Source organism: Pseudorca crassidens, chromosome 8 (genome assembly GCF_039906515.1).
Source record: "Pseudorca crassidens isolate mPseCra1 chromosome 8, mPseCra1.hap1, whole genome shotgun sequence".
Classification (NCBI taxonomy): Eukaryota; Metazoa; Chordata; class Mammalia; order Artiodactyla; family Delphinidae; genus Pseudorca; species Pseudorca crassidens.
This window is the reverse complement of record NC_090303.1, coordinates 90,933,214-90,959,615: the sequence shown is the minus strand read 5'-3', so window position 1 is coordinate 90,959,615 and position 26,402 is coordinate 90,933,214. Positions and strand designations below refer to the sequence as shown.

At 36.1% G+C, this 26,402-nt stretch overlaps 1 protein-coding gene across 2 annotated transcripts in view; it reads right to left on the bottom strand.

Moving 5' to 3' along the window:
• The window catches only part of CHRM2 (cholinergic receptor muscarinic 2), a 157,995-nt gene that overhangs the window by 5,488 nt on the left and 126,105 nt on the right, over window positions 1–26,402 (bottom strand). The gene's annotated exons all lie outside the window — the stretch shown is intronic.

Genomic DNA, 26,402 nt, shown 5'->3' with positions numbered 1-26,402 from the left:
TTTGCTTTAAAATATATCAGATGCTCTCTTTTGAACTACAATTTTTACTCCAAAATCTTCCTTCTTTCTCCTACAAGTTTATTGTGACTACCTGCCTCAATTCCCCCTCTGAAAAGCAAAGACTTTAAATGAAGGATTCAAAAGATCCTTTCAGGCTGGCCATGTATTTGAAGTCTGATGACATTTTGAATATGTTCATATCTAGAACTGAATATCTATCTATCTATCTATCTATCTATCTATCTATCTATCTGTCATCAGTCAATTTAACTGAGCATAATACTGATGAATTGAACTAAATAAGCCAAAATTACACAAAAAACTTTCCAAAGCATCAGGAGGTTTCTGGTATAGACATAAAAATTAATAAACCAATAGGAGGACTAAATTATGGGGGAAGCATAAAACATATAACATTGTGTGTGACTTTTTCCACCAGATTTCTCTAAGTGTTTTTCATAATAATACTGATAATGATAATAATAAAGATAATAATGATACTCCTTTTAGCCAATACATTCCCCCCAGTGAGTATTATTTTTTTCTGATCTCCATTTCACACTTGTAGTTAGTGTCACATAGCATATTCTATGTAGTTAGCAATATTCCATATCCTGCAAAAGAAATTATTTATCAAATGTATATTGATATGATTATATGAATTTTCTGATTTTTTTTTTCAAATCACTACCAAGTCTATTATCTTATTGTTCTTCCAGACAAATCTTTGGTACAGTCAGGCTAGAAATTATATTTGTTCAGCAGAACAGGGAACTGAAGCCCAGAAAGATTAACTAATTTATATAAGGTCACATATCAAGTCAATGATAGAGATAAGACTATGAACCTTAGTTTGTTCAATCATTCACTCATTCACTTTGTCCTCACATACCTATTAAGTAACTCATGATTAAGCATTATGATATACTCTGGGTACTCCCTGATAATTAAGACAAGGTCCTTGCCTGGGAGAGGCATATGCTCTGGTGGCAGTGATGGGTTGGTAAAGGAGCAATTATTAAGCTGGAGTGCACTTTCTGCTGCCCAACCCTGTTGTGTCTAAGTAAACACACGTTCACCATTTTCAGATAATATCATCGAAGTCTGGAGACAATTGAGCAATCTTGCGTAAGGGACACTGGAAAGAAAGTTGAGTTTTATCAAATGAGCTATGACATATTTCTGGGGACACAACCTCTGAAGGAAGTGGCCCAAGTTGACAAAATCAATGAGTTGTGTGTATCAGAAAGTAAGCATTGTTGAGAAGTTATTTGTTGGCATTTTGAAATTGAGAAATCTCTATTTATTCAGGTCCCCATAATTACAAAGAAATACAGATGGGGCAGTGATTTTCCCTCGAAATTCATGTAGAAAATTATTTCATAGTACAAACAGCATTTAAACGAAATGGATTATTCTTCTTGGAAAGCAAGTTATCTTCAAGTATATTTTTAAAAAACAGTAACTTAGGAGGAATTTGGCCTTAATAAACAAGACCCAAAACTCAGAAGCCATAAGAAAAATATATGTAAGCACTATATAATTATTTGAAATTTTTGCATAAAAAAAGTAAAAATAAAAATTGGGAAACAATATTTGTAAAAGCACATGATAAAAAGTTACCTTATGTCCTTAATATAAAAAAGTTTTGAAATGAAATAAGGAAAGATGAGAACACTAACAATCTAAAACATTGATACACTCGCTAGATGAAAGACAAATTAAATGTTAAATTTTAATCATATGAAAAGATATTCAACATCACAATTAAAAAATGCAAATATGTTGTCATTAGTTGGGATATAGGAGGTGGTTTAGTTATTCCATGACCTACTATCCTGACCCTGACTCATCATTCTAAGCACCCTAAAAGGCAAAGGCACCCAAATCCAAGTCACCCATAGACAACTGTAATACAGAGTGAGAAAAGAAAATGCAGACACAAACAGCGGAAACCATTTCTTCATCCACAGTTGTTAAAATTATTGGACATTATTGGTTGGAGTTATTGGGGTAATTTCCTTGCAGGGAACCGTACCTATATCTCTAAAAATGTAAATACATTTATAAAAATTTAACATTGAAGAAACACTTGTCTCAGGAATACTACATATAGGAATTTATATTTCAGCTATAGTTAGAAAAATGTGCAAGAGGTCTACTCAAAGACGTCCATTCAGAAATATTATAGCAAAAAAAAAACCACGTAGAAACATTAAAACAATTCATTGACAGAGGCCTCATCATAAATTTCTTAAGGAAAACATAAGGAATTTGAATTTAATCTCTAAGTCATGGAGGAACTTTGAAGAGTTTAATTAGGAAAGTAGTTTTGATGGAATGGAATTTACCATATTTTGTTTCAAAATTCTCCATATTCTGTTTTACCCATCTCTGTGAATCCTATTACCATCAAGTTAAAATTCTTAGCCATCTCCTGGCTTCCTGCCTCTCCCACACGTCCTGCAACCATGACCTGTCAACTCTACCTTTTAAGTATCTTCTGAAGTTATACCTTGTTCCCATTTTCACTCCCATTTCCTTATGTTAGGCCCTACTTACTTGTATCATTGACAGAATTAGACCCTTGATAAAATTTATAATCTTGCCCCCTTGCATCTTTCCAGAAGTAACTCAGAACTTCCCTAAATATCCCACATTAAAGGCAATTACATGCAGTTATCCAAACACAACATTGTATGTTACAACTTCATGCCATTTTCCATCCTTGTCTCGTATCTTCAAAGAACCTCCCCCGCATCCCCTCATCCTTACATCCTCACATTTCTCACCTGTCTGCCTCCTATTCAGCCTTCAGGCATCATCAACTCTATGAAATCCTTTTGATAGCTTTTAGCCTAGCTGTTTTTTCCACAGCATGCCTCATATCATTTTATTGTTCTGTTGCTCTTATTCTCCTGTTTGTCTAGAGTTATTTGAATATCAAGTGGAAAGCTGAGTAAATTATACTCCTCAGACTATACCCAACATCCTCATCAGTCTCTGCATGGTCCTCTTATTTTTATTTAATCAATGTTTTCCTTCTTTTCATCGTTATTTCTCACATCCCATTACCCCGTCTCTCCTTTAGAACTTGTTCAAGTTGCTTGTACTATTTCTTTGGCTAGATATGCAACTCTGGAAAATATACATTTTTGCCCTTATGATCTTAATTTACTAAATGATACTGTGTCTTAGATGTTGTTCTGTTTCTTTTTCATTCCATATTATGTTTTTATATTGCTCCAGCTATTTCAAATGTATTGCTTCTACTGATAATTCCATAGTGAGTAAATCATAGCATCTTTTCTGATACATTTCTCTAGTGATGGGCATGCAGTTTGCCTCAAACTGCTTGAAATGGTGCTGAAATTAAAACTTTCCTATTGTGTCATGGACTTGAGTTACAAATTTCCCTATCATATAATCCTAAGATAGGGACCAAGGCACTGGACGAAGGCATGGGTATAAGCCTTCTTCTGACTACAGTCATATTATTCTCTTGGATAGCTGCAGAGGATCCTACTCTGACCAGGTAAGTCCTGTTTCTTAATAACCTTTAAACAATTGTTATTATGCAACTTCGTAATGCTTGCCAATCCCAGAGAGACAACATGCAGTTTTTTGTCTTAATTTCTATTTCCCTGATTACTAGAGAGGCTGAGCACTTTGTTTCCTACAGTTAGTAGCCTTTCAGGTTTCAGTTTTCGTAGATCCCCTGTTTAGACCTTTGACCCATAGGACACTGACTGATACACTATGTATTTTTTTTTGTCACTAACAAAACTGTGAATTTTGACTTCTGAGTCTTTGTAGCCCTACCATCCAGCTCACTGCCTCAAATATAACTGGTGCTCAAAAATGTTTGTTGAATCAATACAGGATCAACAATTAATAATATTAATTCAACCCCTATTTACCTAATCAGTGGAATTGTTTCAGTACCACTGCTTTTGGTCATTACTTATACAATTGTTTATTCATGTAATTTATTTGAACAAAATAATTTCACTAATCCAATCATTATTCTAATGATTCCTTATTAGCTAATATAACAGTAAGTTCAGAATTCTGACTTGCTTATAAGCTTGCTTTTGTCTATTCATTAGATAAGTTCATGGATATTTTTAGAATTGAGTTATATGTATGTTTCAAAATGTTCATTTTAATACTTTGATTGAAAAGTACCAAATATTAATTTTCCCAGTATCCTTTTTGACACTTTAATTTATTCTTCACACTCATTTTAATAAAACATAGAGCAATATTTATTTTATTTAAAAAATATTTTTGGTGACTTCCTCTGGAGAATTTTATATATATATATATAAAACATTTAAGTTAAAAAATAAACTAGCTTGATCTCTTATTTTATGGAAATAAGAAACTGTAAGAATGAGTAAGGGATTTGGTTCTTGCCATAATTTCTGCTAAAAACAATAACTATTATTATTCTAAAACTTTACAATAACATAAAGCTTCATGATTCTCATGCTTATGAGCATGCTTTAATTTTCAATTAAAAAATAATTGAGGGGCTTCCCTGGTGGCACAGTGGTTGAGAGTCCGCCTGCCGATGCAGGGGACACGGGTTTGTGCCCCGGTCCGGGAGGATCCCACATGCCGCGCAGCGGCTGGGCCCGTGAGCCATGGCCACTGAGCCTGAGTGTCCGGAGCCTGTGCTCCGCAACGGGAGAGGCCACAACAGTGAGAGGCCCGCATACCGCAAAAAAAATAAAAAATAAAAAAATAAATAATAATTGAAAGAAAAAATAATCTTAGGACTCTAAACATGTTATCTCACTTCATATTAACAACTCTATAAAATATACAGAACAGGTCCTATCATCCCCTTTATCTTAAGAAGTAAGCTCAGCCTATACAAAGAGATTAAGTGAATTGTCTTGGTTTCAAGGCCAGTGAGTAAATGTCTGCAACTCAAATCAATGTCTTTACCCTTTGGTTAGATACTCTCTCTGTTTCTCTCCTCACTTGAGAATTATCCTTTACCCAACAGAGTTTGCTAGCTAAGACAGATTCCATTTCGGGGTCCTGGAATGCTTATTCAAGTAAAACAGTAAATTTATACAGTGTTAACATACTTAGTTGCTATCGTACCCTCTAAAATTTTAGAGTTATAATATTTACTTGTTTATACTAATGCTATATGTAAAAATGGAAAACATTCACTTAGAAGCAAGCACAAGTATTTGAAGAATGGCATTCCTTTCTCCTCACGTGATACACAAGCCTACGTAAGGACTGTTCCTCTTCTATTAAAGAAAACAGCTTTCTTTCATAAAGCTCTAGGCACCTCTGCTGTTTACAGTTCTGTAAAAGTTTTCACCTCTGATGTGGCATCACAGGATTTTATTAAAGCAATAATTGTTATATCATTGATGAAATAACATAATCACAACAAAGTAAACAATGAAGATGACCTTTAAAGGACTCAATATCTTAATATGGCAAACGTATAATAATCCATTTGTTATTTTACTGTTAGTTTATGACTAAGTCCTGAAAATACTACAGAAACTTAAGAGAAAAAAATTGTGTCCTTAGCTTCTTCACTACTTGAGTCCCTATATGTAGCAGTGAGGAAGGTAGCGGTTTAATATTATCCTGGCAAAGCTGTGGGTGCTAATCTCTGCTCTTAATTATTAGCTATGTTTTTTTCTTCTCAAATAAGAATAATAGCAACCCTATTTTTCATCTAGAGTTGTAGTAAGATCAAGTGAGATAATGTATCGGAACCCTGATCTATAAATGTTAAGCATTAAATAAATAATATTTAATATTGTTAAATGAGTATAAATTAATCACCTTTCTTATTAGTACAGAAAATTGTGTGTGTGTATGAAACAGATTAAGAGTGAGGAAATGTGGGGTGTAGTGGTACTGGTAATACTAAGTTATCATTATCAATGATATTAAGTTATTAATAATATTAAATAATCAATGATAATAATAATATTGATAATAACACAATAAATGCTGAGCATGATTACTCTTCACAGCAATTCCTGAGGTGATTATTATTATTATACACCTTTTTATAAATATTGAACTAAAGATCAAATAATTAAGAATCAAATTGAGATTCAAACGCAAATTACTTGGCTCCAGACTCAGTATTTATATTCACTGTTTGTCTGAGGAACAGTTTTACCTAGCAGCCAGTGTGAGCCCCCCAAATTTATCATAATTTATTTATGACTAATCCAAGTTCAAGTTGGGTCTTTGGATTAGACAACAGAGGATATCATGTCCAGGCCAATACTGTGACTTTGGACAGGAGATGTTCACAATGAGACAAAGAGTTAGTAAGTGAGGTTCTGCACATGAAAATATGTGACATTTAAGATTAAAACATTTTTCTAAAAGCAATCATCATAAAAACATAAACAGGTAAATTGATATGTAACTTCTCACAAAATTTTCATGTCAACTACACAGAAGTTCTAACATTGACAGTAACTGATCTTTTGGAACTGTTACAGAGAAAATGCTAACTTAAATGATTTTAAAAAAATTTCATGGGGGATTTCCTTGGCGGTCCAGTGGTTAAGACTTGGTACTCCCAATGCAGGTGGCACAGGTTCAATCCCTGATAGGGGAACTAAGATCCCGCATGCCGTTCGGCGCGGCCCCCCCAAAAAAAAAAAAAAATTCTAATGTATATTTGAATACACAGCGAAAATTTGATAAAATAAATGGGGTTTTCTCCACACTCTGCCCAAGTCAGGCAAGATGCCTGATATATAATGATCATTTTCACAGGTGCATCCACAACATAATAAGCTAATAATAAATTTATTAATACACGTGTAACCTAAATGCTAGAATTTTCTGCATATTATTTTATTTAATTCTCACAATACTCTGAAAACAATAATCATCTTTTCCAGCTTTACAGATGACTGTGATCAGAGAGCTGGCAAATACTAAGGCTATGGTCCAAATTTAGGTATCCAACTCCTATGGTCACATTCTTTCTGCTATGTCATACCAGGAAACAAAAGCTGATTTACTAAAAAAGCTTTCTAGGATTTCCCTGGTGGCACAGTGGTTAAGAATCCGCCTGCCAATGCAGGGGACACGGGTTCGAGCCCTGGTCCGGGAGGATCCCACATGCCACGGAGCAACAAAGCCTGTGTGCTACAACTACTGAGCTTGTGCTCTAGAGCCCGCGAGCCACAACTACTGAAGCCTGCGTTCCTAGAGCCCGTGCTCCACAACGAGAAGCCACCGCAATGAGAAGCCCGTGCACCGCAATGAAGAGTAGGCCCTGCTCGCCACAACTAGAGAAAGCCCGTGCACAGCAATGAAGACCCAATGCAGCCAAAAATAAATAAACAAACAAACAAATAAATAAATAAAATTTAAAAAAAAAAGCTTTCTAGAAGAATTTAAAAAATCAGGAAAAAAGGAGCCCATGATTGACAACAAGTGGACTCCAGGGAAAGAAGATATGTGGTTGCATAAAAAAATTTCAGAACAAGAAGTCAAGAGGAACTCACATAAGCCTGAATTTATGAATGTTTATATTTAAAGTTTGTTTTTAAAATGTAATCTTAATCTATATGCTTTCTATAGATGTCTAACTTCTGCTGCTATTTAAATACATTACTAAAAATGGCACAGTTTTCTGGGTTTTGTTTGTCCCTCTCTTTCAGAAACTGGTCTCTAAGAAGCAGCCTAATCATTGAGCAAACACTAGGGATAAAATCATCAGCCTCGCCAGTGTTGCCTGAAATTCCCTCAACTGATAGAGTAATAAGGCCCATTTTAGCATTTTAAATTGCATATATAAGGGCTAAACACCACAGTCTGTCCTGAGATAATTAAAAGTTGACTTCAACAATATTATGCTTAGATATCTAGCTTTCAGTATAAAATAACAACTATTATAAAAAATGGGAAAAAATATAAGGATGATAGAATAAAATATCAGACTGTCATTAGAAACAAGACTATACTAGGAACAAGGAGCTAGTAGATAGTCTAGGAGACTTACCCATATCTCTTCTCTGCCTTAAGAATGAAATGGTAATTCTACACCATGTTATCATCAATTAGAAAGCAAACGAAGCTTATTTATTTTTAATTTTGTAGTATATATTTCTAAATTAATATACTATATTGTATAATAATCTGATAAATTAAAATCTAACTGTGTAATTTCCCTGACATGGAAGAGTGACCATTGAGGTGTACAGTCTATACTCTATTTTAGATCTTCTACACATTCAATCAGTCCCACTAATTTTTAAAACCTTTGATATGGGAAGTTAATAGGCTTGAGATTATTCCTACATCAATGATCAATCACTTCTGCCATCAATGGTGCTGGAGAGAAAAATAAAGAAAAGAAAAGAGATTTGGGGAGAGACTTTTTAAGGAAGTCTTGGGAAGCAAAGTCCCTTTTCTCTAAAGAGAGGTTTCAATGTACAGAGTTTGGATACTGATGTAGTAAATGATATAATTCGCTTATATTGTGATGACCCTTACAAATCTTGAATGTCTTTCAATTTTACTTAAAGGAAAAGAAGAGTTCTGTCCCGGGGCCCAGGAGACAGTGCAGCTCTGATAGCTGATGATATTGCCATTCCACACGCTGGTGCTTTTTCAGCATCAGACAGAAATGGAGTAAATTTCCACTTTTTTTTTTCTTTAATCAGGTTTTCTTTCAAGTGACACATTAGGAGTCAATACACATATTGAGAGCTTTCTCGATCTCCTGAAAAATGAGCTCCTGAATCTCACTACATGAGCAGCTATGCTGGGGGTGGTGGCCGCAGAGAGCAATGGCAGCCCTGCTAGGGAACCAGAGCTTTCTCTGTTTCTTTCTTCATTCTAAAACAGCTTATTGAATTTCTGTTATGACCAGATCTTCATTTGCCTTCAAGGGCTGTGGAGGATGAAAGTGAAGGAGTAACGAGTGACCAAACAAAAAAATAGAACACATTCTCATCCACAAAGAGTTTATAATCTAGGGGACACACAAACTGCTAATGAAATATCCAGCTACCTAAAACAACTCTGGAATGAATACAATGACAAGTGCCAGGGCTAAGAAAGGCTGGTCAGATTGGGGTGAAAAAAATATAGAAGGCTTCCTGGAAACCTTTCCTATTATTTCTATCTCCCTTCTCTTTCTCTTTTTTCCTTCCCTTCACCATTTGCTTTGTGTGACATTTTTCTTTACTCTGTTCTCAAGATTGTGTATTATATATTTTTCAGAAAAGTGCAATGTACTTTGGTGGATATCCACCCCAGTGCATTGGGCCTGACCACCTGCAGGTTCAGCAACACAAAATAAAACTTAGCCGTTGACTCACCTACACTGACCTTTTAATTATATCTGAAAAGATGTGTCGAAAGTATTCTGAAAGCAATGTGTAGAGTTTTTCTCATTTAGAAAACTGCAGCCCAGTACTGCGACTTTACCGGGTATGCATTACGTAAAATATTTGAAAAATGAAAGCCTCACTTATAACATTGCATTTATTAAGACTTACGTTTTGTGCACTTCGCTGGATGTAAGTTGCACTTTCATGAAAAAGAAAAAAAATTAAAAGCAAACGGTAAATAAGCGTGAAAGTAGCTGAAACAGCAATTTGATCTGCACATTAGTACAAATACAAGAGAATTCATGAATTTTTCCAGCGTGAAAACCTTAAAGAATTTCCAAGCCCTTATTACAATGTAAATATGTTTGCAGTTTTGGCTGTCAAAAATACTACTATTCTTCGTGATGCTGGGACAAACTTCCACTCCATGTTCGCCAAGCTATCTCCTGCCTTCTTCAAAACACATCCTAAACAGCACTTACTCTAGAGAAATGTCATGACTAAGAGGGAAAGAGACCTAACAATGATTTAACTAGTACCCTTGTCCTTGTCTCTACGTCTGTGGCTCCTTTTAGTTATTTTTTTAACACAACCTACCTCCTGCCAAAAGGGAAAAGTGGTCTGGACAGTTATAAACAAAGCATGATCTGGAATAAATCATTCTTTTGACTTTTTAAAATGAAATTCTACCTGAATAAGCACTGCAGCACCCTTTCTTTTCTGTACCAGGAATTTGACTGAACTCCAATATTGATAATCAACATCATCTAGTAAATGGGGCTGACAAAATAGTGCATTCTAGACCAGACAGCAGCAAAAGTGGAGAAAGCCCTCTGTCTAAAGGTTGTTATGTCCTCACAAGGAAGAGGAGTGAAAGGAAAATGGGAGCAACCCTCGAAGAGCTACTGAAAGTTGTATATGATTAGGCAGCTGTATTTGAATTGATGCTTGTGTCTTTCTTAACATCTTGAGAAGTTGGAAATTTGTAGAGTCGGCTTTCTGTATCCTGTTTTGTTTTTCCCTAAAATAGGCAGGCTGCTGGTTTAATAACTCAAAATTAGTTAATTCATTGCTTGAATTAAACATGTGAATCAAATTTGCAGAGGGATTGAGGCTTGTTATGACACTGATAGAAAATTCTAGATTGAAAACTGCTGTTCTAGAGAAGCTGAGGAATTCCAAACAATGCATCCCTTTACAGATTCTTTTCAATGGTGCATATGCCTTCTGTTGAAAGCTGAGACTGAGCACAAGCACAAGGCAACATGGAACTTTGGATAGTAGCTCAAGGACAGCTTTTCTTTGTGTGTGGTACGCGGGCCTCTCACTGTTGTGGCCTCTCCCGTCGTGGAGCACACGCTCTGGACGCGCAGGCTCAGCGGCCATGGCTCATGGGCCCCGCCGCTCCGCGGCATGTGGGATCCTCCCGGACCGGGGCACGAACCCGTGGCCCCTGCATCGGCAGGTGGACTCTCAACCACTGCGCCACCAGGAAGCCCTCAAGGACAGCTTTGAAGAGAGGAATGAAAATTAGTTTAGGCTCAGAGAGAAGTTTAAAAGTAAGTTAATAGTTTCCTTTGAAGAACAGACTGGAATTTTTAAGAATAAATGGGATCCGAAGTTGTGTAGAGATTAGGAGATACAGGAAGAAGTGAAATTTCTTCTGACCATAAAGAAAATACAAATTTAGATAAGACATTATAACAGGTTAGTAGAGAAAAGGACACTTCGTTGTACTTAGGAATCTAGTATTTATTTTAAGTATGTCTCTGCTTAAGGTTGCCTTGCGTATGGAAAGAAAAAAAAGTTAATCAATGTATGTGTTTCTCTTTTCATAAAAATCCACATATGAAAGGTAAAGGTAAGTGGATTGTGTTTTATAGGCATAATTTTCTTGCTTATAACCTCTGAAAAAAAATGCACCCATGTGTGTAAGTTTAACAGACATCATCATTCCTCTGGTAGTAAAGCCTAGAATAGGCATAGAGTCCAAAGGAACAGAAGACTCCATAAGGTTGAATCTTGGGTCTTTTAACTTTTCAATGACAGAAATGACACAGGCTTCTTATACTTATGATTCATACCAGATTCAATGAAGCTATAAAAATAAAGTAGTAACGGAGTGTAAAGAGTAATGGGCAGCAACTATTTTTATTGTTTCCAATTGAAATACAAAATGATTGTTTCCTCAGAGTCTGATTGCAGCCTATTTCTAGAACGGAGCAAAATGACCACAGTGTTATCCCACTAAAGTGTGAAAAATGAGAGCGTGGAGAAGATTAAAGTCTTTACTAAATGATCTAATGGCAATTGAGATGAGGCAACATAAAAAGCTACATCAACTCAGCAAAGATTTTTGTATCCAAAGCTCTAATTTAGTGTTAAAATAAAGCAAGTTGGTCAGAGAGAATGAAGAACTTCATGTGGTAAATCAGGACAGTCAACTCTCCTACCTGCTTGAACTAAAGCCGCTTTCTTGATGATAACCACAGGCGAAATCATGATGTAATTTACGATATGTGATACATGTGTCACAGAGGTCATCACATGCTGCCCCAACCCTCCCTTACCCCAATCCCATCCCCCTTCTTCTCCCAACACCACAGGTTCAAGCCCAACTAAATATTTAAATACCTCAACTCCTCCTCACTTTCAGACTCTCCAAACACTTTGAAAAATCAGATTTCTCATTCAGACTGAGCTAAAATTATAGTCCTTAACCTTTATGTTTCCCCAGGAGGCAGGTACCATGTTGACCAAGCCCAGTATGAGGCTATGACAAAAATGACACTTCCTTTCTCAAGCTATACCATCTTGGCTAATCATTATCCCCAACACAATTTATATGCCTTCAGCCCCACCATGTCATCTAGTAAAAAAGCAGCTAAACTTTGAGCAGTCCACATTATAAAGGTATTGAAATACAACGTCTGGACCTAAATAATGCATGAGAAGGGAAGGTTGTCAAATAGACTGTAAATGGATGGAGACTCACGCACACGTCTGCTAGACAGGATGCTCAATCCGTCAAGCACAATATGCCATCAGCTAAGCAGTTTTAGTTTGTGCTATCTGCTGGGATAGGATTATATCTAGCTGGACCTCTAACGGAGCATGTTAGAAGAGGATCCTGTAAGTAATTAATCTCTGAAACAATGTAAAATGAAAGGAAATAGGAAGCTAAGAGAAGTTGCCCTGGATTCCTTCACCTAACCACTGTGTGTGCCAGTGTGAGCCAGCTGTCAGTGTGTTAGCTGAAGAAGAAGGGATTCTGACCCCTTGAGGAAGAAAAGAAAGAAAGAATGTCTCTGCTCTTAAAATGATAGTAGTCTAAGGAAAACTTCTCACAAAGTATCACTTCCTCTTGAGAGAGAGAGCAGCAAAGACGGGCCTAGATATCCTTCTAGGTGATGCGCCAGCAGAAGGGCTGGCCTCCTTGCTCCAAAAGGGTGTCTAACTTTTCTTTCTGTCGCCTTTATACACCGATAAGCATAATGGGTTTCTGGATGCAGCAGATAAAGCTTTGGAATTAAACCTGAGACTGAAACCGATCTCTGCTAGTTTCTAGCTGTATGGACTTAAAAGCTTAGAGCAACATGGTCACATGATTTGTGAATATGCATAAAATGAATCTGTGACTTACATTTACCAGATTCTCTAAATGCTGTTTAGAAAAACTATTTTTAAAATTTCATTTTAGCAGTTCTTCTAATTTAAAGTGAATACTTTATAACAACAACAAAACAAAAATATTCATTCTGCCAAACACTAGCTCTCTTGGGTGAGTTCTTCCAGGCCTTTTCTTGTTTACCCATGCTATTTCTTGGGACTTCTTCAAAATCTTTATCCAAATACTTATCTGCTACATGCTTATTCACTCTGCCCCTCATCCATCCTATCTTCAGCGAGTGTGGCATGTAAGAGACAGCACAGGTTGTCTGAGGGACCACCACAAGGGGCCGATTTCCCAATCTCTAATGCCATGTTACTCCTCTGCCATGACTGGCTAGAAATAAGAAACGTTATTTATGTTATGGTTACTACAAAACATTTATCTAGAAATACTATTCCACAAACAGCAGACATAGCCTCATCATCTTAAAACCCAGAGGTCATGACGAGGTTGGCGCTGACCTCCAACAGCAAGATGAGGGATCAGGACCTACAGTACCGATAGTCTTTTGGGGATCAGAAGGCCCACCCCAACCTGCTGAGCAGGGCCCCTCCAGTGTGCCATGGTACACTTCACATCCTTAGCCTGCGTATGAGGTCCATGCGTCTCTCAGTCAGTCTCCACTCTGGTTCATGCTTGGCTATCAGGGAACATTTCGTCCAAGTGTTCCAAGGAAACTCATTTGTAGGCAGCCTCTTGGTCTCTGTTCTTCATAATAAAACATCCTCAGTTTTGTGTCTGCATTTAGGAATGTAACTTGTGAGCAGCCTACCTCCGGCTCTTCTCTTGTTTGGTTGCTTTCAAAGCCCACTGTAAGGCTGGAAGGTGACAGCTTGACCCACTTTGTTACGTGCTTTTTCTTTTTGGTATTGTTATTAAAACAACAAATTACTATGTACGCAAAGCAGAAAGTCACAGTGGTATAGCCCTGTCTAAGACAGGGAAGAGAAAGTATCCAAACTACAGAAATACCCAAAACAGGCATGCTGGGGGGTTGGGACTGTGAAATTGGGTGGGGTGAATTTTCATTATTTTTGGCACAATTCCCGGTACATCCTCAGATTTCCAAACTGTGTTTTAAAATAAAGATTGGGAGCCACTTGAATAAAGTTTAATTTCTATTAACATATAATTCCAAGTTTTATAGCCAAGTTTCTAACAGCAGACCTATGGCGAGTTCCTTTATTCTTACTAGGAACTACACATTCTTACTCAACCAAAAACAAATCTTTAAATGGCCACTTTAAAAGACTCAATGGATTTACAGAATGCAAACAATATGTTCATATGTTGAGGTTAAATGAATTAAAAAAAATAAGAATTACTTTCAAGAAAATGGAAATTCTTTGAGTATAAAAGCCAGCGAATAAGAAATCATGAAATGTAGTTTTGTACATGGTCAGGGTTTGGATGGATAAGAGCAACAAGGTAGAAAGTCCCTTATTTTGTAACTCGAGGGTAAAGCAAAGTGAAAAAAAAGATGATTTGAAAGAAAGATAGATTAGGGAAGCCTTTGAGAATATTTTGTTTAGTTTCTTTAAAAAAAAAGAAAAAAGAACGACAAAGCTGAAAAGAAGAAAACCCTGGTGATTGTGGGTCTAAACAATTAAGAACAATTGGTACCATTGGTGAGGCAAGAGCTTAAGAAAGCAGAAAAGAATGGCATACAGGCGACATGGGGAGAGAATGGCCCCAGGGTTAATCTTGCAAATAGGAGGGAAAGGGTTAAGGATGAGAGTAGATTCCATTAGTTTTGGAGATGTCAAGGAATAGGGTGTTTAGGAAACTTCCTAAAGGCTCTCTATTGAGTACGAGAAAGGTGGGGTATGGCAGAGGACCTAAGGAGTATGGAGACTCCATGGCAGTGAAGACCACTTAGGTAAGATATAATAAACTACTGATGACATTGATCAAGCTGGGATCATGAGATCTCATTGACCAGGATCTCTAACTGGATTTCAGTTTCAAATCGATCTATCTCATCACCTGAGTCATTGTCTGTCTATAGCCCTGGCTCGACCTAACCTTCTGACCATGAGTTGAGCACCTTCCCTTTGACAACCCCAAACTCCAGTCAGGGCATATAAGCACACTCCAAAGTTTCTAAATTCTCCAAGAATAAGTTTTCTCATTGCTTATGCAGTGAAAACACCGGCTCAGCAGATCCATTTCAAGAATTGAATGAGATAACACAAAGGAATTTAAACCAAGCCTCCTAGTCCTGGCTCCTCAACATTTGTCCACAGGCGTAAGTAAAAGCTTAAAGTTGGCTCCGCTAGGTTGGGAGTAGAGGTGAAAAGAGAATTACTTTCACAGTTTGTAAAACTGTCAACTGTACAATAGGTCTGCTGGAACTGTTGCTTAATTACTTTCTGTTATTTAGAAAGTATATTCTTGAATTTCCATGAATTGCATAGATTCCCTCTACTTATCCCATATGATGACAATTTTCATGAAGTCACAAGCTCTCTCAAATAATCACCATTTATTACTGAATTCTACAAATCTGTAATAAGTAAATTTGCTAATAATTGTTTCCTGTTCACCAACATGAATCAGAAACTGATTCTAAGTTGCCATATAGTAGCAGTGTACATATTGGGAAGGCAGTATGTGCTATGTGTTCTCTTTACCTATCCTGTTACGTAGAGCAAGTGGCACCAGATCATGAATATACAAAGCAAAAAGGTACCATGTGTTATGTATGACTAGCATTTAACTATAATATTAATACATTTTTGAAGGATAATAGTAAATGGCTTTATTAATAATGACTCAAATGCTTTCCATTTTTATGCTATATGATGAAAAATAAATACATGAAAAAAAAAGGAGGATATAAATATTAAATAGTGTGAATGGGGCAGTTTAATGACCAAATTAAACAAATCAACCATGTGAAATAAGCCTCGGCTCAAAATGATCAATTTATCTGAGTGAGGGTTCTCCTCTAATTTTAAAATTTGAAATTGTCCAATACTGGCAGCTGAATGACTCTGAGGAAACGTCCCTGCTGCCCTTACTTTTACACCAAGAAACCACCTATTTTGCTCTCTTTTAGCTGGCTAGTGGCTGGTCCTACTGTCTTGTCCTTCTGAGCCTGTGTGTGTGTGTGTGTGTGTGTGTGTGTGTGTGTGTGTGTGTGTGTGTTTTCTTTTTTAATTTAGGAACTTGGGGGTGCTATCTGGGAGGGGCTTTTATTTTGAATCTGTTTCATCTCAAAAGAAAAATTTTCAACTATGCAAGATGGCGTCTTCTTTAGGAATTCAAGCCAACTGACAGTAGTCACATAACCACTCCACACATTCCACTTCTCATATTGATCTCTGTTTGTTTTTAAACAGCAGTGTTGGTCTAAACTCATTCAAAGAGCAGGGGTCTGTGATGTTAAAACACCTGCTGCCTCAATCAGGAGATGGTGTTTACCTCCCTGAGTTTGATTTTTGCCCTTTGTGGCAGTGAGGATGTTCAACTCCATTGTCTCTTTCAGCTTAAATGCATTGTAGGATTCTAATTTTACTTTCTCTTAGGATCCATATAATGCCGACTGGGAGGTCGGAAATGACCATCAGTGATTTCGGCCTTAGAGCTGTATTTTCCTAACTACTGTACCGCATGCACCTGTAGAGAGAAAACAGCTCTGTCTTGAGTTTACACTATTTGGGCTTTGCTGTACTTACTGAAGAGACCTCTGCTCTGTGTCAGCTGGTTTTCTTTGTCACTATCACCCTGCCTCTCACCCCCAACATTCTGGTACATCTCAGCTTCCGTCTGTGACTTTTTATCCATGCAAGCTTGAAAATTAGATTCAAATTGCTATCTGTATCTTCATTTCACTCTCCATATTGAAAAAGTACAAGCATGAACTAATTCTCTCAATCTAGCTCCATATTTACTTACCAACTCATTAAAAAGCAGCTTTAGCAGTGGAGCAAGAGATCATGTATTAGGGAAGGAAAGCAATTTACTTGGCAAGTTCATTTGTGTATTCTCTCCAAAGTGAGAGCAAAGGTTTGTCCTTGGGATAAGGGTGTTTTCTCACCCAGTCTGGTCTCTCTGGCTGTCTGATTCCTCAATTAACTGACACCTCTGGGCTGGTGATTTCATCCTGGACTTATTTAGTGAACAGCCTAGAAATAGTCGTCCAGTGACTTACATGCTGGTTTTATAGCATCACTGTAATCGCTGCCTAAATATCCCTGCAACAAAGGAGGAAAGCGAAAGGAAGGCTTCTGGAGAGGGTGTGTTTGAGACACGCAACACTTTGCAAAGGGTAAGAAAGGGTATTTTGACAATTTCAACTGGAGGCTGGAAATCTAAACAAAAGTACAAAATCAGACAAGAATCAATTGGGTCTTGTATTGTTTTGTGTTACAGAGCAGAATTTAGTGCCAAGTATTTCTGCATTGTCTCAACTAAGAATGGTGTGTTTTTCTTTTTCACTTAAAAAGTATGTGAGATTTATTTATGATATATTTTTGCTCTGCTTACAGATTTCCCTCTGCCCTTGACATTAAAAAGTAAAAGTTATCATGATTTTTTCTCATTTTTAAATTAGTACATTAGAAAAGTAAACCAAAATAAAAAGATTTTGAATTATTCATACCTGGCTCATAAGAGCTATTATCCTCCTTACTTGACCATTCAACAAATAATTTTCTTTCACCTAAATTCAGGGGATAAAATAGTGAATAATACTGACTTGTTTCCTGTTGTCAAAGACCTTACACAATCATGGGAGGCACCTGTGAACTTTTATTTCTATTGAAATTTTGTTGCATATCTTCCTATATACACGCGCGTGAGCATGCAATGAATACAAGCACCTATAACTTTAAAAGTTTCAGATCACATGGTAGACGTCAATTCACTGTCTCAGTGGGGCCAGGTAGGGGACTGGAAGAGTGAGAAAAGCAAGGTGCATGGCTGGTGGGCCTGGGAGAGAAGGAGAGGCAGAGAACCTCCACAGTCCAGCCCCAGCTGAGGGTGGGAATGTAGTCACAAAGTTGTCAGATGTTCAGAATTGTAAAGGTACACTGGAAATTCGGATTCCTATGTGTATTCTCCCAATGTATTAATCTTTGCTCAATGTTATAAAATACTGACAAGCAAGGAAAACAAGTCTGTGTGTGTACAGATTTGGCCTCTAGGCCCCTACTTTATGACCTTTGACATTTACTGGCTGATAACATTTTCAAATAAAGGTAATAACAGACTTTAGATAATCTTCTAATGCATCATTTTAGTGGTTATATGATATTTAGTTTTGTGGTCATATCATTATTTATTAAACAATCCTTTATTTGTGACACTTAGGTCCTTTTCAGTTTTACACTCTAATACATAATGGTGCGTTGAACTTTCATGTACATTTTTTTTCTTTTATAGATCACTAATTGCTTTCTTAGGATAAACTCCTAAAAGTTGGATTATTAGCCAAATGATCTACACTTGCTGTTTTTGATAGTAAATTCCCACCATCAACTGATGATTATGTTATTTTCCTACAGCTAACAAAAATAAGAATTATCATTAAAATAAATTTGCAAATAAGATGAATAAAATATCCTATCAGTTTGAAGTTTTAGCTATCATTTTATTGACTTGTGAAGTTTTATATTTTTCATGTTACTGACCATTGACATTTTTTATTGCCCTTTTTACATGGGAATTTTTGGACATGTGTTATATCTAGTAATGTTTAAATTTACTGGTATCATTCAAACATTCAGACCTTCTCCAGTCCAAATAAGTAAATATTTAAGATAATTTCCTTTAGCTATTTCACGTATTTTATATTTGAAATTGCAATTTATATGGATTATATTTTAAATAAGGTATGAAGATATGTAATATTGATTTTTTCCCCCAAATAGTTTAAATGTCACTCCAGGAACATTTATTAAATAACTTACACTTTCTCCACAAATTTGAAAAGCTAATTCTACCAGCTAGTAAATATTTCCATAAACTTAGATCTATTTCTGGGCTTTCCATTCTATTCCATTATTTTATCCATTTTATCCTTGTACCAGTATTTAATTTTATTACATATTTAGAAGCTCTAATTATAAATCTCATTTATTAGTGCACTGTTTTTAATTGTTTACTATATTTTCATTCTTTTTATATAAACTTTAGAGTATTCTGTGAACTCCTTTTCCTTATGGAATTTTTACTGAACTGTTATAAATGAATTTGGGAAAAACAACGACTATGTAGTATTAAGTCTTTTCATCCAGTAATGTTTTACCATTCATTCAAGTTTTCTCCTTTGTCCCTCTGTGATGTCTTGTAGTTTTCTTCATATATATTTAACACGAAGCATATTTGTATATATCTTGCAAAGACTGAACTTATTTATAGTTGCACAATAAATATAATTTTTTGTCACTACATTTCTAATTGTGATGTATGCATATGCACACAATTCATATAGACTATAAGGGATGTGTTCATAAAATAAACTTATTTTGTACTTGGCCACTTCTGTGTAATGTATATAGGACAGATTCATATGGGAAAGCTATTATTTTGCATCTGGCCTCTTTCCATGTACAAATAATTGATATATCAATTAAAAATCATGCTTATATATTTATTAAAGTTCATATTATTCCACAGCCTTATCATCTTTGAATGAGGATTACTGAAATAACTTGGTGGCTAGTCTCTTGCCACCAAATTTATTCTGTATAAAACTAAAAGTTTCCCAAAATGATGAATACAGCACATAAATCTGCATAGCCCCTCTGCCCAATTAAACCAACTATTTCACTCTATAATTAGCCGAGAGTGTATAAAATCTAGTACCATTTATAAGTTAGTTTTTTTCTCAAATAATTTAAGATACTTATAAACATTCATATCCAAAATGTTTAATATATTTGCCTTAACCACATATAACTTGAAAAATAACCTAATAATGATGACAATTCTTTGAGTAAAGAAGGCAAAGCTAAATGTGCCTCTGTATTGGAAAGGAGCGGAAGGCACTTTGGAAAGTGACTATTGTATAATGACATAAATACCTCTGTATTCAGTAAGGAATTGATGTGGCTTATGTGTTGTGGCCCAGCAAGGTTGTAATAGTATTTTTAAAGCCAAAGATATAATACTGATTAAATTGCAATGCAAGAGTACCTCGAAAATAAATTTCACATGGAATAACCACTAAATGTCAGTAAATGCAGACACAAAATACATTACTGACTCTTCTGAATTACCATTGATGTCTGAGCTCTGACACTTTTGACTATAAAAATGACAGGTTTATTTTTGTTTTAGAATGTCCCCTCATTCTCTCTGAGGGCTGTCACGTTGTGATAGGGAGGTCAGGGAAGGGGTTGGAGCCTGGCAGCAGGTACACTCAAAGAGGCAGAGAGAGCATTTGGAACAGCAAGGTCCTGATTTCGTCTTTCATTATTGAGTCCTCTGCATTTACATGGCATCACCACAATCACAGAAGCAAACAGCCTTTAAACAAGAGTGGAAACATGATCACACCCGTTTTTTAGCACTGTGTTTATGAGCTAATTGACTGAACTTTTCACTTTTCAGTTGGTGGCTGTGACTTCTCTGTGGACTGATTTTGTGAGCTCTTTCTTCTTTTGAAAAAAAAACAAAACAAAACAACTATGGAAAGCATTTGGGGGTCTGTATTTTTCCCCATCTTGCTTATTTCCTCTGCTTTTGGGTTCTATTTCCTTGATCGTAGACTTCTGGAATAAGAATTTGATGGCTAATGTATGTGAAAGCTTTTCTTTATTAATGAAATAAGGTCAAAACCTTGCACCTACCCCATTTCCATGCTCTTCTTAGCCTGGGCTTATTTTGGTGACAAGCAGAAAGGTGCTGGGCTAGAGTTGGTTGCTTTCCCATCAACTGTCATCCCGAACACTTCTCCACACACCTGCCGAGGGGCTGTGGCTTCACTTTGAGGGAGTTTGTGCATGCCCACAGCCTTATGTCTCTCTTCTCTCTTCACATTCCCTACGGAGCTAGTACTGAAAAGAGCTGACATTTTTGGAATATCTAAAAAGAATAGGCCTGATGTCAAGGATCGTACTATTGCTATCCTTTTAGGTTTAAGAAAACTAAGGAACATAAAAGTAAGTAAGTTTTCCAATGCCAGCTAGTGGTGGTGCTCAGACTTGAAGCCAAGGGGGTCTTATAGCAAAACTTTTTGCTATAAGTAAAAAAGTAAACTTCTCACTTGTCAGAGCAGAAACATGCTATTTCCCTCTCTCTCTCTTTCTCTGTGTGTGTGTTTGTGTGTGTGTGAAGATAGTTGTAACTCGTCTCTATAAATAAAAACACCACTCAGTGAACTGGACTCATTATAAACTCATCAATATCTATCAAATCTATTATGATTAATTTTATGCTTCAATTTGGCTAGGCCATAGTGTCCATTTATTTCACCAAACACAAATCTAGATGCTGCTCTGAAGGTATTTTGTAGATGTGGTTATAATGTCTACAATCAGTTGAATTGAAGTAAAGGAGATTGCCTTCAATAATACAAGCAGGCCTCATCTAATCAGCTGAAGTCTTAAGAGCAATTACTGAGGGTTTTGGAGAAGAAGAAATTATGCCTCAGAACTGCCGCATCAATTCCTGTCTGAGTTTCCAGCCTGCTGTCCTGCTCTACAGATTTCAGACTTGCTGATCCCCATTAACTGCACTAAACTGCATTAAAATGAATCTAGCTAGCTAGCTAGACAGAGTACATCTTTGTTATTCTTGGTAGTTATACTCTATAAAGCCCACTGGGATACTAAATTAGTGAGTCCCAAACAATTGCTCCTAGGGGAAATATAGGGTGAGGTTCCTGCAAGCCTCTGGTCACAATATTTTGTCATTTAATCAACATATAACCTTGTTTTATGTATGTGTATGTTACTGTTTAAAGACATCTTATTTAACATATATTGTTGATTCATTAACGATAAACTCATAGCCAACAGCACTATAATTTATGTCTGAACGATGCTTATCTAACACATATCTTTTCTCCATAAGGCACATCACAGCTTTCTTGTGCTTAGGAATGTTAGACAGCACTGCAGCACTATGCTTGACGATCATTTTAAACAGCAAAATCACCAAGAAAAAACACAAAAATGAGAAAAATGTGACACTAAATGGACCAAGAAAAGGACACAAGGAGACACAGTATCACCTTTGACCTCAGCTGGGAACATGTATGTCAGGTAACTCAGATTTTTCACTTCTCTATGTGTGTCTGGAAATCACCATAAAAGCATCACAAGTGTTGATTTGAGGGTTACAAAGGAATTTTAGCAAGTAGGTGAATTCACAAATAAGGAATCCATTCTTAATGAATAACAACTGTGTATATATATAGATATATATATACACACACACATACCCTGTTGGTTCTGTTTTTTTTGGAGAACACTGATACAATGACGACATCAACACAACCTCAAATAAAGTGACATTTATATTAATTATGAATAATTGAGTGTAGAAAATGAAACCAGAGCCTCGTGAAAAATATTAACATTATGCCCAGTTTAACAGTAGAACTTATTAGACTTAATCTGATAATTTGCAAATGTGCACCTGAATTAAGGAAATACAGAGAGAGATTAAGCCTGTATTTATACTTCAACCTATCATATGGGGAAAACATTTCAAATTATTTGTTAGGTGCAAATTCAAAACCTCGATTGTTAGGCTGCCTGTAATCATTGAGTATACTGAATCCACTTACACGATCTTGTGCCTATGGACACTACACATACTGATAAACTGATCTGTGTTGCTTCATTCATTCCCCTTAGTTCTGTTACCAACTATGAGTATCACATGTGAGATAAGCATTCACTGACTGAAAGGGTTTTTTTGGTACTTTACATGTGTGGTTGCACATGTATTATTATTATACATAAGTTAGAACTTAAACATATGCATACTGTTATGTATTTGTGATCTACAACTTTTGTAACCAAACAACAGAATTTTGAAATGATATATTCTCAGTGTTAGTCCTCACCCTCCTCTTTACTTTTCCTTTTGAATGTGATAGTCTCTGCTACATGTTCCTCTGGTTTCCTCTTACCTCACAATTCCCTTTTCTTCAGTACTGGGATGAAGTTTCTCTCTTTAGTAGTCAACAGATAAGGGTCAAGAGCCTATGTACTAACCAGAATGGAGGTTTGTTTGTTGATATCAGGACGAATATCCAAATTCAGAAAATTCTGACATATTAAGCAATGTGATTAAAACCGTGTATGGGTGTATGGGTCCGCCTCCTGATAAGTTGAATCAGCTTGATTTGGAACAGCAGATACATCTTAATGACTAGCTTGTCTCTGGCCTGTGCTTAGTCTCTTTAGGCTGCAGTTAATAAAATATCCTAACATGGCAACCTAGATTAATTTCAATTTTTAAAATCATAATAGTGTCTGATGTTCAATTTGACCTGACATATCTACCTTTCCAAAGGATTACTGTGACTTTATATAACTTAAATTTGTGTCTATAAAATGTGTTACAACCATGGTTTGCTTTCATGATAAAGTGTATTTGCCAAGTCCCCCTCACATGGCATCATTCAAAATTGATTATGCATATAATTCTATCAGACATACATGGCAGAGGAACAGTTTCCATCAGAGAGAAAGAAAACCAGGAGAACACTGATAATCTGTGTAAATATCTTGGAAAAATTGTATCCCCTGCAGACCTCTAGATTGTAGGAATGGAAAGCTAACCCAAGCCTGGCAATGTTCTGAAATAGAATATTATGGTACCCATCTCAACAATTTGCTGTAAGAACTAAATAGGACCATGATAATGCGGTAGGGAGCAGTCTGAGAATATTTAGAGGCAAGAAATTGCAGTGCATATAAGGTTAGTGGTGCTGAAAGTGCACAACTGACTCTGGGAAAGGTGAAAGGAGGTGGCTGGGAGAGAGAAATTAAATCATGGAACATTCCTGTGTCCTGCTAAAGAAACTCAGACTTTATGTTATAGTGGTTGGAGACCTGATGAGAGGTTCTATACAATGAATAAATTTGTATTTTAAGCAGATCTATGAAACCACTGTGCAGGGGATGGATTTGAAGGGACAAGATCACTAGCAGGGAGAACAGTACCTAGGTCACAGCAATGATCCATGACAAAGAACAGACCTTGGGCAGAAATGGTAGGGATGGAAAACAGATGCTAGGTTTTAAAATGTGTGATTGAATGTAGAGGATGAAGGAGGAGTCAAAGATAATATACACATTTCTATCATTAGTGCGAACTTGAAATAGCAGAGGGACTTTAACTCCTTACAAAAGGCTAATGAAACTACTGTGGAGATCACTGATGTGTATCTTTAGCAGTGAGCTTGCAAGACAAGGTGGATTTTATTCTCATCCTGTAAAACACTTCTCGATTAAGCATCTGGCTTTAAATAGGTTTGCATTTACCATGTATCACACTGAGAAAAAGCCCTTAGATCCTGATGACCTAAACTTGAATTCTACTTCAATCATTAATTATTGTGTGACCTTGAATAAGTTAAGTAACTACTTTAACCTTCATGTTTTAAAATACTAAATACAAATAAAGAAGATCTATTAAATGGGAGGAGATATACGAAGGCAAGATGCAAAAAGTAAAAAACATACAGGTAAATATCATTGAGTCCTACAAAATTTACTCCAGGATGGATTTTCCAGTAACATGTATAGAAATAAATATGTAAAATATGAAGTCAATGTAGCATTGTGGTCAAGAGGATGATTTCTAAAATCAGACTAAAAAGGACTAGATCCTGGCTCTATCATTTCCTAACCATGTGACTTTCAATGTTACATAGTGTCTCCATGTGTTAATCTCCTCTTTTATAAAATGGGAAAAATGGTACCCAGCTAATAGGTTTGATAGGAAGACTACGTGAAATGATATAAAGCATGTTGAATGTTTCTTTAAACTTAATATGCACTGAATAAGTGTTAATTATTATTATGAATATATAGATTTGTCTATAACATACATGTATGTGTGTATATATATAAAATGTACATACATAGACATTTATTTGGCTGTACCATATAAAATTACTAATATTAAACCATTCTGAAAGACAAAAATGGGAATGATTTATAGTTTAATCACATAAAATATGTGATAATATTCAATCATATATATATATAAAAATATGTACATATCTAGTTTCTTTATTTCTTTTTTTGCTCATCTTCTCAGGCAAGCAACGGCTTCAGGACATAGTTGAATTAACTAAATTACTGTTTGCCTACTCTGTTACCATTGTAAGAGAAGCAATAAAGAGTGCAGGCTGAGGCAGACTGTACCACTGGATTCTAACTCAGACCTATGTAACCTGGGACAAGTTATTTAACCTCTCTAAGCCTTGGTTACCTCCTCTACAAAATGAATAAATCATAATATCGCCATAAGCATTAACTGACATAAAGTATGTAGAGTGCATAGCATAGAAGCCAGCAGAGAGTGAGCAAACATGTTCACTATTACTACACAAATTATTAATTATTCACTAAAATTCCATTTTCGACAGATGATTACATTACTGTTCCTGTCATGCCACTTTTTTCCTTCCCCACACCCCCCAGGGTTTCCTTCCCTGATCTCACCTTCCTTCTCTTCCCTCTTCTTCCCTTTCTTTAATTTCCTTTCCTTTTTAATGAGAAACCACTCTCACTGACTACATCTGAATTTTTCTGGATATATCTGTCTATAAAACAACTTTTCCTGGAAGAAAATACATTGATTTTGAATTTTTAAAAAAACTTTTTAGGGGGATAAGATATCTTTGAATTTTTTTTTTTTAAGTAAGATATACATACACATATTCCTTCTCATTCCAGAAGGGAAAAATACTAATACAAAACCAATCTATGAGCCTTTTTTCCCTACCTATTTGCCTGTAAAAAAATGTAATAAAAATAAAAATGTTGGAACTCTTGGGATCAGTAAAGAGTGTTATACATAGTCCCTGAAAGAGAGAAGGGCCTAACTGAAGCCTGAATGTGGTTAAGAGAATACTTTTAAGTGGCCCCAGAGAGGGCAATTTGGTTATGACTGAAAGAGGTTGGATGCAAATTTAGAGGCTGATCTCCTGGAAATAGTCATTGGTAGCCCAAATTGATGCACCCTTGCCTGTGTACAGTTTATTCATTTGCCCTGCCTCAGTCCATTGGCACAGCTGTAGTCACTGTACAGTGCAGGGGTAAATGTACCTATTTGAGAGGCTTTGAGGTCTGTACTGCTAGGACCATGCTAAGTAAACACTGGGTGTGCAATAAATGGTGTTCGGTTAACTTAATAACTAGAAGAAAATCTGGGCATAGCTTTGAGAGAAATTTTCT